The 12,705-nt window shown below is 33.3% G+C and overlaps 1 pseudogene; it reads left to right on the top strand.

Moving 5' to 3' along the window:
• The first annotated feature begins 767 nt into the window (after positions 1-767).
• On the top strand, positions 768-894 carry LOC145243254 (U2 spliceosomal RNA; annotated as a pseudogene).
• Positions 895-12,705: the final 11,811 nt, after the last annotated feature.

The following is a 12,705-nucleotide window of genomic DNA, read 5'->3' on the forward strand; positions in this document are numbered from 1 at the left end:
TTAGATTAGCTCAAGGAGGGACCTTACTAACATTGCACTAGTTTTATTTTTTGTATATTTTTTCTAGATTTCCCACTCCCCAACACGAACTGTTTTTCTTCTAAATTCAAGAACTTTTTATATTCCAATGAATTGAACTTTTTCACACACACACACACACACACACACACACACACACACACACACACACACACACACACACACACACACATTTAATAATAAAAAAATGCACACACACACACATATATAGAAATTGTATATATATCTTTTTTTGCAAAAACGCTGGGGTTTTCATTAGTTAGTTTAGAGTCCACAGAGTGAATGAGGTATTGTGGTAAATGTTGCCAGTCAAGAGTAAAGTCGCCAAAGACTCCAATTTTTACTTTAGTTACAAAGACCCTGCAACACTCCCCTCCCCAGATCTAATAGGGCCTTTCGCCTAAAATTGTTTTGTCTTTTGGAGATTTTACTTTTAAAAATTTTTAAATTCTATATTGCAATTTTTTAATTGTAATTTTTTCTTTAAACGAAATAAATTAAACATCAAGATGAAAGTGTAGTATATGTTCCGGCAGATACTGCAAGCAAAGACCATATGTGGGGCAATCCCACAGATAAGACCTTGGTCAATGTAGGAGCAACTCTTTATATGAATTGTCACTATCCACCTCCCCTACTCCCCGGGGAGTTTGTCCCCATTCTCCCTTCACTCCTCACATTAAAAATCGGCCTTGTGCCTAATTTGCTTGGTGGGGGAGCAAATAAATACAGTATTCTTGGTCTTTTGGCCAAGATCAAAGTGTAGTATCTGTTCTTACTACATGCTGTACTTATTGTGATATAAAGTGGGAGATCACTTTTCTGTATTAATTCATTGTAAAATGAGCACTCACTTTAGAACCATTCAGTCTCAAAGCTGTTCAAGTCATTCTCCAGATCATTGAAGTTGTTTTTGAAGGATTCCAATTATTATTTAAGCATTCAAGTCATTCTTAAGGTCATTCAATTCATCCTTAAGTTCATTAAAGTCATTCTAACTCATTTACATTTCATTTATTTAAGTTATTTCAGCTCATTTTTCGGTAATTTTAGTTTATCTTTAAGAATCTCATGTCAATCCTACATTCACGCATTCATTCATTAAACGAGAGCACGGAACTAATGGGTATCGGCCTTGTTTTATCTATAAGAAAAAAGCTGTTTTTAGGATAGGATGTAGGGTGAGGGGACATACTTCCACCAGACAACGCCGGTACACGGGTCCTGATAGGTCATAATGCATGAATTCTAATAATTCTACTAATACTAATACTGAGAGGTATTACTCTTAACGGTCACTCAAATACAAATACCCTTTTTAAAAAAATCTGTGTCTAAGTCTTTCTTAGTTACCTTTCCCCGGTCACAACAAATACTAAGATTTTTATCTTGACCAATATATGCAAATGTTTTAACGTAAATAAGTGAAAATTACCAGAATTAATTCAAATATATTTTGGAGATTTCAAGCCTATAACAAACAATCCTATTTATTAAATATCACTTCGTCCAGAATTTTCGCTGATAAGGATAATATTCTCTTCGATTAACAGTTACTTAAGTATTACGGGCACATGCTTTTAAAATCTAACATGCGTTTACTCAAATTGAACACACACATACATCTTTAAATAACGCCCAGCTACTTTGCCTAACAAGGTGCGTTTTCTACTTGCGTTTTTCTCTCTCTTCCGAATACCCCTCCCCCCTTCGATTCAGACTGTAAGTGGACGCAATTCTTGGACACACCTCGGCAGGGCGTTTTCCTTCCCCAAGGTAGGATCGAATATTTGCACATACCTTAAACTCTTACATACACAATAAACATCCAACGTATACTTCAATAAACTCTCGTATACACTCACGCGCACATACATGCAACGAACATTTTACTACATTCATACTAGTTCATATACACACAAACACTCTGTAATGTTCGTAACTTTTCTGTGTAAGTAAATATTCTTATACATATGTAAATATGTAATCCTGCTTTAGCATGCTTCATTCAAATGTTTTGTGGATTGTATTCGTAACACATGCCCTTATTGTTGATTGTTTTCATTATGTTATACAGTCTGCAAACAACCACCTTCGACCTTCTAGTAATCGAACACACAGCATTTCCAATTCCACACACACAAAAAAAGAGACAGCTTATAACCGGCAAAAAATCGCTCTGCGGTCCCCCACAGTATTCGACTACAATATATTAAAATCTTTATATTCAGACATAAGCACCCAAGTATAAATATAAATATAACACCTAATTCATTTGATAACATTAATAGAGTCCAACTCTGTAAATCAGTTAGTCACACCCCCATTTAAGACGCACACCGATATGTACAATCCACATCATCACATCTAAACACGAATACGTGATTGAAATACATAAACATGCAAACTCTATAATATGATTTATAGAACACACTGTGCTTTTCTGTCTGTCTGTATTCATTTTTTCAAACTGTTTCTCTTTTAAAGATCGCAGAGTGGATCTAAGCGGCTCAAATAACTGCATTTTTAAAAACTGTTTTTATATCGATCTCTATCAGGTCAAAAAAGTTACTAAGTTGATTTAGGATGGGATGCAGCAGCTTTTTCTGATCGTAAAATGTATATACGTGTCAATCAAACCGTGGCACAGCGCTGAAATATTTAACACATAACTTTTAAATAGATAATTTGGATTTTAGCTCTCATATTTTACGATGGAACAATTTATTGAGTTCTTTCCAACATTACCGTGGCACTATATATATATATATATATATATATATATATATATATATATATATATATATATAATATATATATATTTGTAGTCATCGACATACAGTCCTGTTTCGTTGTATCACAACTCATCAGTGCCGCTAGACTAGCATCTCTCCGAAGCCAAGGATTGAACCTAGAACCGTCGTGTTGACAGTCGGCAGTTCTCCCACTCGACCATAGAATCGACGCCCGTAAATAACTCATCGGAATATCTATTTAAATATACATCCACCATATATATATATATATATATATATATATATATATATATATATATATATATATATATATATATATATATATATATATATATATATATTTATATATTTTTTTAAAAGGTTATCATCATATTTTTATTTTAAAATATTTTTATAACGCGTTTCGAGCTTAGGGTGTGCTCTCTTCAGATATTTTCGTAAAAAGTTTTTCTTTAAAATGGGAGTTTGTGGATATGCCTCCGCTGATATTAAATATGTTTTTCATAGTGGTGCGGTGCGTGTGTTCAGTGTTTAGACGTTCTGTCTCCAATTGTAAGTGTTTCACTGTGACCGGTCAAAGTTAGTTTCAAAGAGTGTTTTTTAGTCCATATGGTGAAGGTTTTTATGGCTTATATATATATATATATATATATATAATGTTTAAAAGTGTGAGAGAATATATAATTATTTCCACAGCCGAACCAACGTCGCAGCCCACAAGAGCTTGTTGGCTTTCTTGGCTCTTGTGAGCTGCGACGTTGGTTCGGCTGTGGAAATAATTATACATATATATATGTTTATATATATATATATATATATATATATATATAACTACAACTTCTTTTATATATATATGTGTGTGTATGTGTGTGTATATGTGAGAGAGAGTGTGTTTGTGTATGAACATAAAACAATAAGTTCCTTTCAATACGCCGATATAAGTAGTTATATAAGAAGAACAGTGCGTTTCTGCATCGATATTATAGTTTTTCGATTGACAAATAAGCGTGTGTACTACTAATACTTACATCCGAGTCAATGAAAGACACTAATATTACAAGCAATGGAAGCGCATTTGCTCATGCTCATAGAAACATGCTGCCGCTTCCGGAACATCAAAGGGATTGCGCAGTTTAGGCGAGCATACTAATTACGGAGAAGAGGGCGGTAAGAGAGGAATAACTTTTAAAATCAAATAGAAGAAATATTGGTGAGCTCTTCTGGGAAAATGCAGTTTCCTAAAATGGTCTTTGATCTTCGATTGGAATGAAAGACGAAACAGCGAAAAGAGAGAGAATGAGTGAGTGAGAGATAGATAGAGAGAGAGAGATAGAGAGAGAGAGAGAGAGAGAGAGAGAGAGAGAGAGAGAGAGGGAGAGAGATAATATTAGAATGAAAGAGTAGTTGACGCAACTTTTCCTCCACTTTCCTGTCAGCCAACTTTATTGTCAGCCATATTTAAAAAAATATTATTTATCTTTCTTTTTCCCCCATTTATTCTCCTTTTCATCATCTCATTTCTCATCTATTCTTTTATATAAGTCTGATTCTATGTATTTCTCTGTAGTTCTATTACGATGTATATCTACCTTTAGCCCTTTTTTCTTTATCTCTCTATCTCTTTCTTTTCTCGCTTTCTCTCTCTCTCTATGCATATATATATATATACATACATACATATATATATATATATATATATATATATATATATATATATATATATATTTATATATATATATATTCGCGGAGACGCTAGGATTGAGACAAAAGAAATTAGGAAAAAATAAAGACGGAAATTCAGGGAAATAGTCTCACAAGATGGCGGCAATAGAGACAATTGACTTTGCTATAGTTATTAAATTATCTCCCCTTTTGTCATTGACAATAATTTCATCTGCCTCCCCCTTTCATTACTCGCTGTGCTTATTTCATTTGTGCAGAAATACTTAGCTTTTCCTTATTCTTACTTATTTTTCCTTCCGCTATATTTCTTTACCACCATTTATGCTTTTGCTTTCTGTTCTCCCATCTCTGTTTCTCTCTAACTCTCTCTGTTACTTTTTGTTTCTCGTTTTGTGTGTATATATATATATATATATATATATATATATATATATATGTATGTGTGTGTGAAATAGCGAAACAGTACTGTATATGGATGAATATATATATATATATATATATATATATATATATATATATATATATATATATATTATAGGCAGCTGTTTCGTTTTTCACGAATATTCAGGCGTATCAACAATGGTATTTATAACGTAGACGTCAAATTACTACTAACCAAGCCAGTGATATCCAATATCTTATCTAACCTTACAAAGTCAGTTCATATAGATAATAATTTTAAACAACCACCGTTATTTAAAACATACATAGTTTTGTCCACATTCAATAGAATAATTAAATAATCTAAGATTGGATAATTATTTAATAAAAATAACATATACTATAATGAGGTACTAACCACATCAGATCATAGATAAATATTTGTTTTAACAAAACAAATTATGAAATAAGTAGGACTAATAGAGCAGCAGGTGTTAATTGCTATAGTGTGGTAAATTATAATAACGTTATTGAAAAATAGAATGACAAATAAATATAGAAGTATTAAAAATATAAATGAAACAAAATAACCTAATGTTCGAAACCAATCTAGAGAATCTAATCCAGTCAATTTAAATAATAATAAAAAGAAAATTAAGATGTATTTATGTAACAGAGCACGGACGTGCGTATGGCGGATGTGTGCAAATGCCAAGTCATGTGATAAGTGACGTCACGGCGAGAAAGAAAAGAAAAAGATATAAAGAAAGAAATATTCGAAAGGATTACATTCGAGATGATCACGATCACGTTAGAGATATGAGTGCAATATTAAGTAGCCCAAGAATGAGAAATAAATGTCTTTTCTCATAACCTAAATCAGCGAGTAAAATTTATTTTTATTCCTTATCATTGTCTCCTTTGCGACGAAGTCTAAAACGTGTTGCGTCTCTGCATATTAAAACGAGTATAATCGTGTACAACGTTACATTTGAACATATGGTTTAATCCCCGATATAATAAGCATATTTTCACAGAAATTTAAAAAATAGTTTATAGTATCACTGTCTTAGAGATAGTAAATTCAATAAGCTCTTATTAAAATTACTATTAAACTATCTTTTTTACTTTCAAATATCTAGCTACATTTATACTATGATATAATAGCACTTAAAACGTACAAATGTTGCCGCTGGTGGTCGTGGTGCTATTAATATAACTAATATAATTAGCAGTAGTAGTAGAAATAAGAATGTAGCAGTAGTAGTAGAAATAAGAATAATTTCAAATAAGGGAAAGTGTTCAATTTCAAGTTTGGTATATAATCGTCTATATCGTAATTACGGAAACAATACTAAGGTTTTAATGAAAGATAGAAATAAGTTGTATTCTTTGAAAATAGAGTAAAATTCTGGGCCTCATAAAGTTCACACTTCTTTTGCTAAATATTATAGGGAGTTAGTTAATAATAATATTTATTATGAATTAAAGTGATCAATATTAGGTAAAGTTAATGAATGTATACCTAACAAGATGAAAATGTTATTCATGCATTCTGGTATTCTTCCATATAGTAACATCTAGTGAGAATTTTGTTCATAAAAACAAGAAATTATTCGAAATTGTCTTTATAGAAAGAGGTATATGGCAGCTTATTTCAAAAACATAGAATAGTAGCCTGGCAAATTAGGCTAAAATTAATTATGTATATTGTGGAATGTTAAATGAAAAATATACCTTATTAATGAGCATCCTGATACAATTACACTAAAATAATTTAATTAGGGTCAAATCTGCCTTTTCTGCTAACTTTAAACTGAAATTAATACTAATGACAGTTTTTTCTATAAAAGAGGTTATGTGTGAATAAAAATAAAATTATATATACTATTCTGTTAAATAAATTACATATAGGAAATATGAGGTAATTCTGGGTTAAATACAGTTTAAAGAATTCTATTTTTCTTGGAATTCATGAAAATTTTGGCAGATACTGCAATTAATAGTTAACAAAATAAACGCGAACTCTTAAAATGAAGTTGAAGATTAGAATTCCAATGTACAATTTATAAAGGATTCTAAGATCTGGAATAAAATCTGAATGAATGTTTGGTTTAATATTCATACCAACATAACTATTTGCTAATTACTGGTCACTGCGGATTTTTTTCAGATTTTATAGATTTTTCGATATTATTTTAGATTTAAAGTATATACATAGGTACTTGATGGTTTAAAATAAATAAATTAATAAATTAAAAAAAATATTTTGATAATAATAATTTACAGTATAAAGAATGGCTAATTCTTCGATTGATATAGCAATTGTATTAGTAATAGATGTAATACGATTTCTCTTGCTTTTAGTGATGGGTCGCTGGTGATGTTTTCTTATTCGTCAATTTTATTATTGAGTGTGCTTTTTATCATAGTTTATGATATATCTTTAGTTCATAGCAAGATCAGATTACGTAGTACTTCTTGTAAATCTAGCTGTTTTTGTAAAGTGTGGCTTCTAAAACAATACTTTTGATTAAGCATTTATTTTATTGCGGACAAAGCGTACGATTTCTTCAGTTTCAACGTTTCTCTTTATTACGAATATGTATATTTTATTTGTGTGTTTACTATTAAGGTAATATTGGTCATTGTTTACGCATTTTGTTATTATGTTTTTTTCTTTAGCGGTCCTATTTAATATTTTGCTATTATGTACTTTTATTATTATCTCTATATTATCCTGACAACGGTTGAACAATTATAGGTTAATGTTATTCAAACTTTTGTGATTGGCTGCTGGGAAGTGTTTTACCTTGAGCTGAAGGAATTTCTGACCAGGTTTAAGTTTTAGCATTTGATTATAGTACAGCGTATATCGGATTATATTTCTTTTTCATCTATTTTTCATTTCATTATAATTATTAGTGTCTTATTGTTTTATTTAATTAAAAATTATAGTATCTCTCACTCATCTTTCTCTCTTATTCTCACTTTTTCACTATATATATATGTATATATATATATGTATATATATATAATATGTGTGTGTGTGTGCGCGCGTGTGTGTGTGCAAAGATAGCTAGAGAGATATAGGAGGGAGAGATGGAGTGATATGGAAAGAGACAGAAGATGAGAGCCAGCGAAACCGTATACTTGAATAGCTGAGGGCTATTTTTACTGACAGTGTTGATTTTGGCAGAGCGATTTCTGTCTCTTGTGGAGTTAGCAGGTGTTCCTCGAAGACAGATAAAAGACGGGAAATGATTAATAAATATCCCAGACAAGCGTAGCAGACCCTTCGGGTATAGATGTTTACAGTACGACAGACATGCTGTAAAAAGATTGAATGGCTTACATATTAAAACGTAGAAATACTAAGTAGAAACCGAGAGTGGCAGAAAAAACTGATTACATACACACATACATACATATTATATATATATATATATATATATATATATGTATATATATATACATATATATATATATATATTATATATATATATGTAGTAAATTATAGAAAATATATACGTCAAAAGCGACACAGAATTTCCCGCCTGTCATCCTTGTCAGAATTCATTAAGCTAATATATAAATTTATGTTACCACGTATTTTATATGTACATGTAGTATTGAATTCAGAAATAAACAATGCGATTCTTTGTTATTTCCTCTCTCATTTGTAACAGTTATTGGTCGGGATTTTATCAGAAAAAAGGTTCGGTTTAGTTGTAATTCATCTCTCTCTTTGTTTATTTTTGGAAAGCAGTGAGCAACCTATTCATTGTGTATTAAAGACTAACATGGTTTTAGTTTTGGCCATGAACATATTTTTATAACTTACTAACTAGCTCTATTCACGTATTGAGCACTGCTAAAGCAAATACAGGAAATCGATGTATAAAATATTATTTAATATTATTTTAAATGTTTAGGAACTTTTGGGATAACCTAAATTAACCTTTCAACTATTTTTAAAGAGGGAATCGCCCGATTAACAAAGACAAACTGCAAGCAAGCAAGTAAGCAAGTTCCATACGGTAATCTCTCTCTCTCTCTCTCTCTCTCCCTCTCTCTCTCTCTCTCTCTCTATATATATATATATATATAATTGGATTGGATTCTCTACTTACACAGATGGAGCTGGTAGCACAACAAATAGCTTCTTTATATCGCATTCCTTATCACAGACGGTTACATTTCCGATACGTTTCCCAGACGATAAAATAAACATGCATAACTTCTAGATCTATGTCTGACCACAGTTCCCGATGATTGTATAACGAATGTCCACAGCCCACTCGAGAATGCTGATCATGCTGTGATTATTATCTAAATTCCCGACCCAAAACTGAAGACCACTGCTCGAAACAACAAGGGATTACAAAAAGGCTGACTGGGAATTAATCAGAGATCACATCAGAGATGCTCCACAGGGAAATATATCTTCTCTTTCTACTGAACACTGCGCAAATAAGACCACTGAATGGTTCAAAACTGCAATTGAATCACATGTTCCCAGACGGAAATTCAATAGCAAGCCCCACTCTCCCCAATGGTTTACTTCTACTTGTGCAGCTGCTATTGCTCAAAGGCAGCACGCGTACCGCAGAATCAACCAACATAAGTTCAGTCCAAACAGACAGAAGTATATAAAAGTAATTGTAAGAGAGAAATAGCGACAGTTAAGACAGAATACATTGAAACCGCCAGAAAACGTATCGAAGCACAGAAATAAGGAATTCGTGATTTTTGGAAAATCAACAAGTGTAGTAAATAATGGGCAGTCAACGATTTCCCTACTGTCAAGCAATCACGAGGCTGCTTTCACGGCAACCGAAAAAGATTGCCAGTGGATTTGCCTCAAACTTCACATTGGCCACGGCACACCACTCCTTCCCTGACTTTCCTTTGCAGAAAAATCACTCCTTCTCAGATACATGGTATAAAAAAAAACTAGACACCTCGAAAGCTGTGCTATATAAAAATGCTCCACTTAGGTTGCTCTAGTTCTCTCCAAACTTTACAACAAACGCATTAACGAATCTTTCTTTCATAACTGCTGGAAAACCGCTTCTGTGGTACCAGTTTTCAAGAATTCTGGCGAAAGAACTGATCCATCAAATTTTCACCTCATTAGCCCTCTTCCGCTTTTCGCCAAAATATTTGAGTCCTTAATTAATGAAGCTCTAGTCCATCACTTTACAACTGCTGAACTCCTGACCGACAAACAATATGGATTTAAGCAAGCCCGTTCCACAGCAGATATCCTAACTGTAATCTCTGAACGTATATACCGTTCACGGGTCAAAACAGTGGAGGGTAGAGCGGTAGCCATCGATATATCTAAGACTTTTAACAGGGTATAGCACAATGGTCTTCTAAGGAAAATAAGATCATATGGTATCACTGGGAGAGTATATGATGTAATTAAATCTTTCTTAAGTAAGAGAAAAATCCAGGTTTTCCTCGACAGTCGTACATCCAAGCAATATGATATAAATGCAGGATTACCTCCTTGGTCTATCCTTGGACCTTATGAACACATATCTAAAGAAATGGCAGCAACACTAGAGGATGACCTCCAATCTACAGGAGAATGGGAACAAAAATGGATGGTCACATTCAATGTTGCCAAGATTAAGCTTGTTTCCTTCAATAACTACCAAAAACCTTCTCTACTACAATAGCAATGGCCAAGAACACATTACCCGAAAGTATTTCCTTTAAATTCTTCGGTATAACGTTTACAGGGAACATGAACTGGAATAGATACATTTGCCAAGGCTTCTGTGAAGAAGGTGGGCTCTCTCTACCGTGCTTAGAAAACTACGTACGCCTGAAAGTCTCCTGTACCTCTATAAGGCCAACATTCACTTATGTATGGAGTACTGTTGTCACATTTGTACTGGTGCATCAACTACTTGTCCCTCACTCCTGGACAGGGTACAAAAGAGAGTAGTCAACCTGGTAGGTCCTGAACTGTCATCTAGGCAATCGACCACATCGACGAAATGTATCCCTCTGCCTGTTAAGTACTTTAACGATGAATGTTCTGACGAACTACAAGCACTTATACCCCCTCGACGTGAATCCTCCCGACAAACCCGACTAGCAGCTAAATCCCACCCCTACACAGTAGATAATCTTAGCTGTAAAAAAGCTTTCTACTCCAACATTTTCTTCCCTAGAACTGCTAGACTTTGGAACTCCATTATGGGATTCTGCTTTCCAAACTGTACTGACATGCAGAAGTTTAAGTGTAATGTGAACAGACATCTTGTTACTCATGTCCCCTCATAGTATCCCAACAACTTATGTCCCCGATAGTACCCCCCCACACTTTAAAGTGGCACTGTATCTTGTTTTGGGTGAATTTGAATAAAAAAAATTCAAATATAATATATGTCAATATCGATATGTTTTTAAACATATACATGTACCTAACTTCATCTGTAAAGAGAAAGATGTGTGTGCGTGTTTATCATGAACGTAAAATAAATACTAAACAGCAAACTATTATATGACTTTTTCCCTTTCCCAAGATCCATCATGAAGAGGTGTGGATTGAGGCGTATTTCCTCACCCTGCTTCCAAACTATTCAATATCTATTATTGCAAAACTTTGTCCATCGTAAATGTTGTGGCCAGGATGACCTGCGACCCTTTCTTGAGATCCGTTTGATGAGCGTTTAACCGGCCATCATGGCTCAATACCCTACTTCCTTTGAAGTTGGCAAAATTATTGCCCTCTTATTAGACCAGGGATGAAGATTTGGTTGGCGCAATTGCTTTCGTTCGGTAAGTAGGGATAGAGAAAGGCGACCGAGAAGAGTGGGTGGAGCTTGGGTGAAGGGGCTGAAGGGAGTTGCCGTATTACAATATCGGTTAACTGAGGGTGTGTTGTGGGTACGTTTTCAAGTCGTCCATTCGGTTGATGACCAAAAATGTTTTGACAATGCAAAGAAGTGGACATACAAGGATTTGACCGACATTGTTTTTTGTTGTTCCAGACAATTAAGCACGTTCTTTAATGTTTTTCTCTTTTAGTTAGCGGACGTGATGGATTATAAAAAAAACAAAAAGAATAATATTATTGGTGGGCCAAAGTCTAAGGGCAGAGGATTGAGTTATCAGAATTATTGCGATGCAAGCAATATTAGATGACGATGACTTCATTTAATGGAACCACAAAGGCTTGAAGAGGATCTATGTGAAGATCGAATTCATGATAAACAGATTAGAAGCAGATTGACAACGAATCGATCTGAAAGTTTAAGATGGAACGATCAATTAGAAAGATTAATTAGGGAGATGAAATGGCCTTTGTTTTATTGAGAGAATAATGAATAAGGATTATATATATATTCTAGCAGGACACCCAGCATTGCCCGGTCCTAAAATACGCTTAAATATGATATTTTGATTAATGCAAATTTCATATTTATTAGTATATTATATTGGACCCAATATATAGTAATTATTTAAAAAGACAAAAAAAAAATGCTTCGTGTGCCTCCACCGAGAATCGAAAACAAAACGTTTAGCCTACAATTCATTTTTTCTTCCGCTGTTAACGACTGCGCTATGAAGACATGTTTGCTATACGGGTAAAAATTAAAACATTAAGACATGTTTGCTCTACGGGTAAAAATTAATATAGCCACTTCGTTATGCATGTATATTTGTAATGTCGTCGTTCGACCATAACTTAGCAAATTCCATGTTTTAAACCTTCACACTTTTGCACAAATTTTCCTCGGCTAAAACCCAAATATAAAGCTCTGCCTGGTTTATATCTTCAGTTTCATGTCTGTAGACCAAAAATGATAGAGGAGTTTTGTAT

The sequence above is a fragment of the Euprymna scolopes genome, chromosome 2 (assembly GCF_053919585.1).
Source record: "Euprymna scolopes isolate OS-2025 chromosome 2, ASM5391958v1, whole genome shotgun sequence".
Taxonomy (NCBI): Eukaryota; Metazoa; Mollusca; class Cephalopoda; order Sepiida; family Sepiolidae; genus Euprymna; species Euprymna scolopes.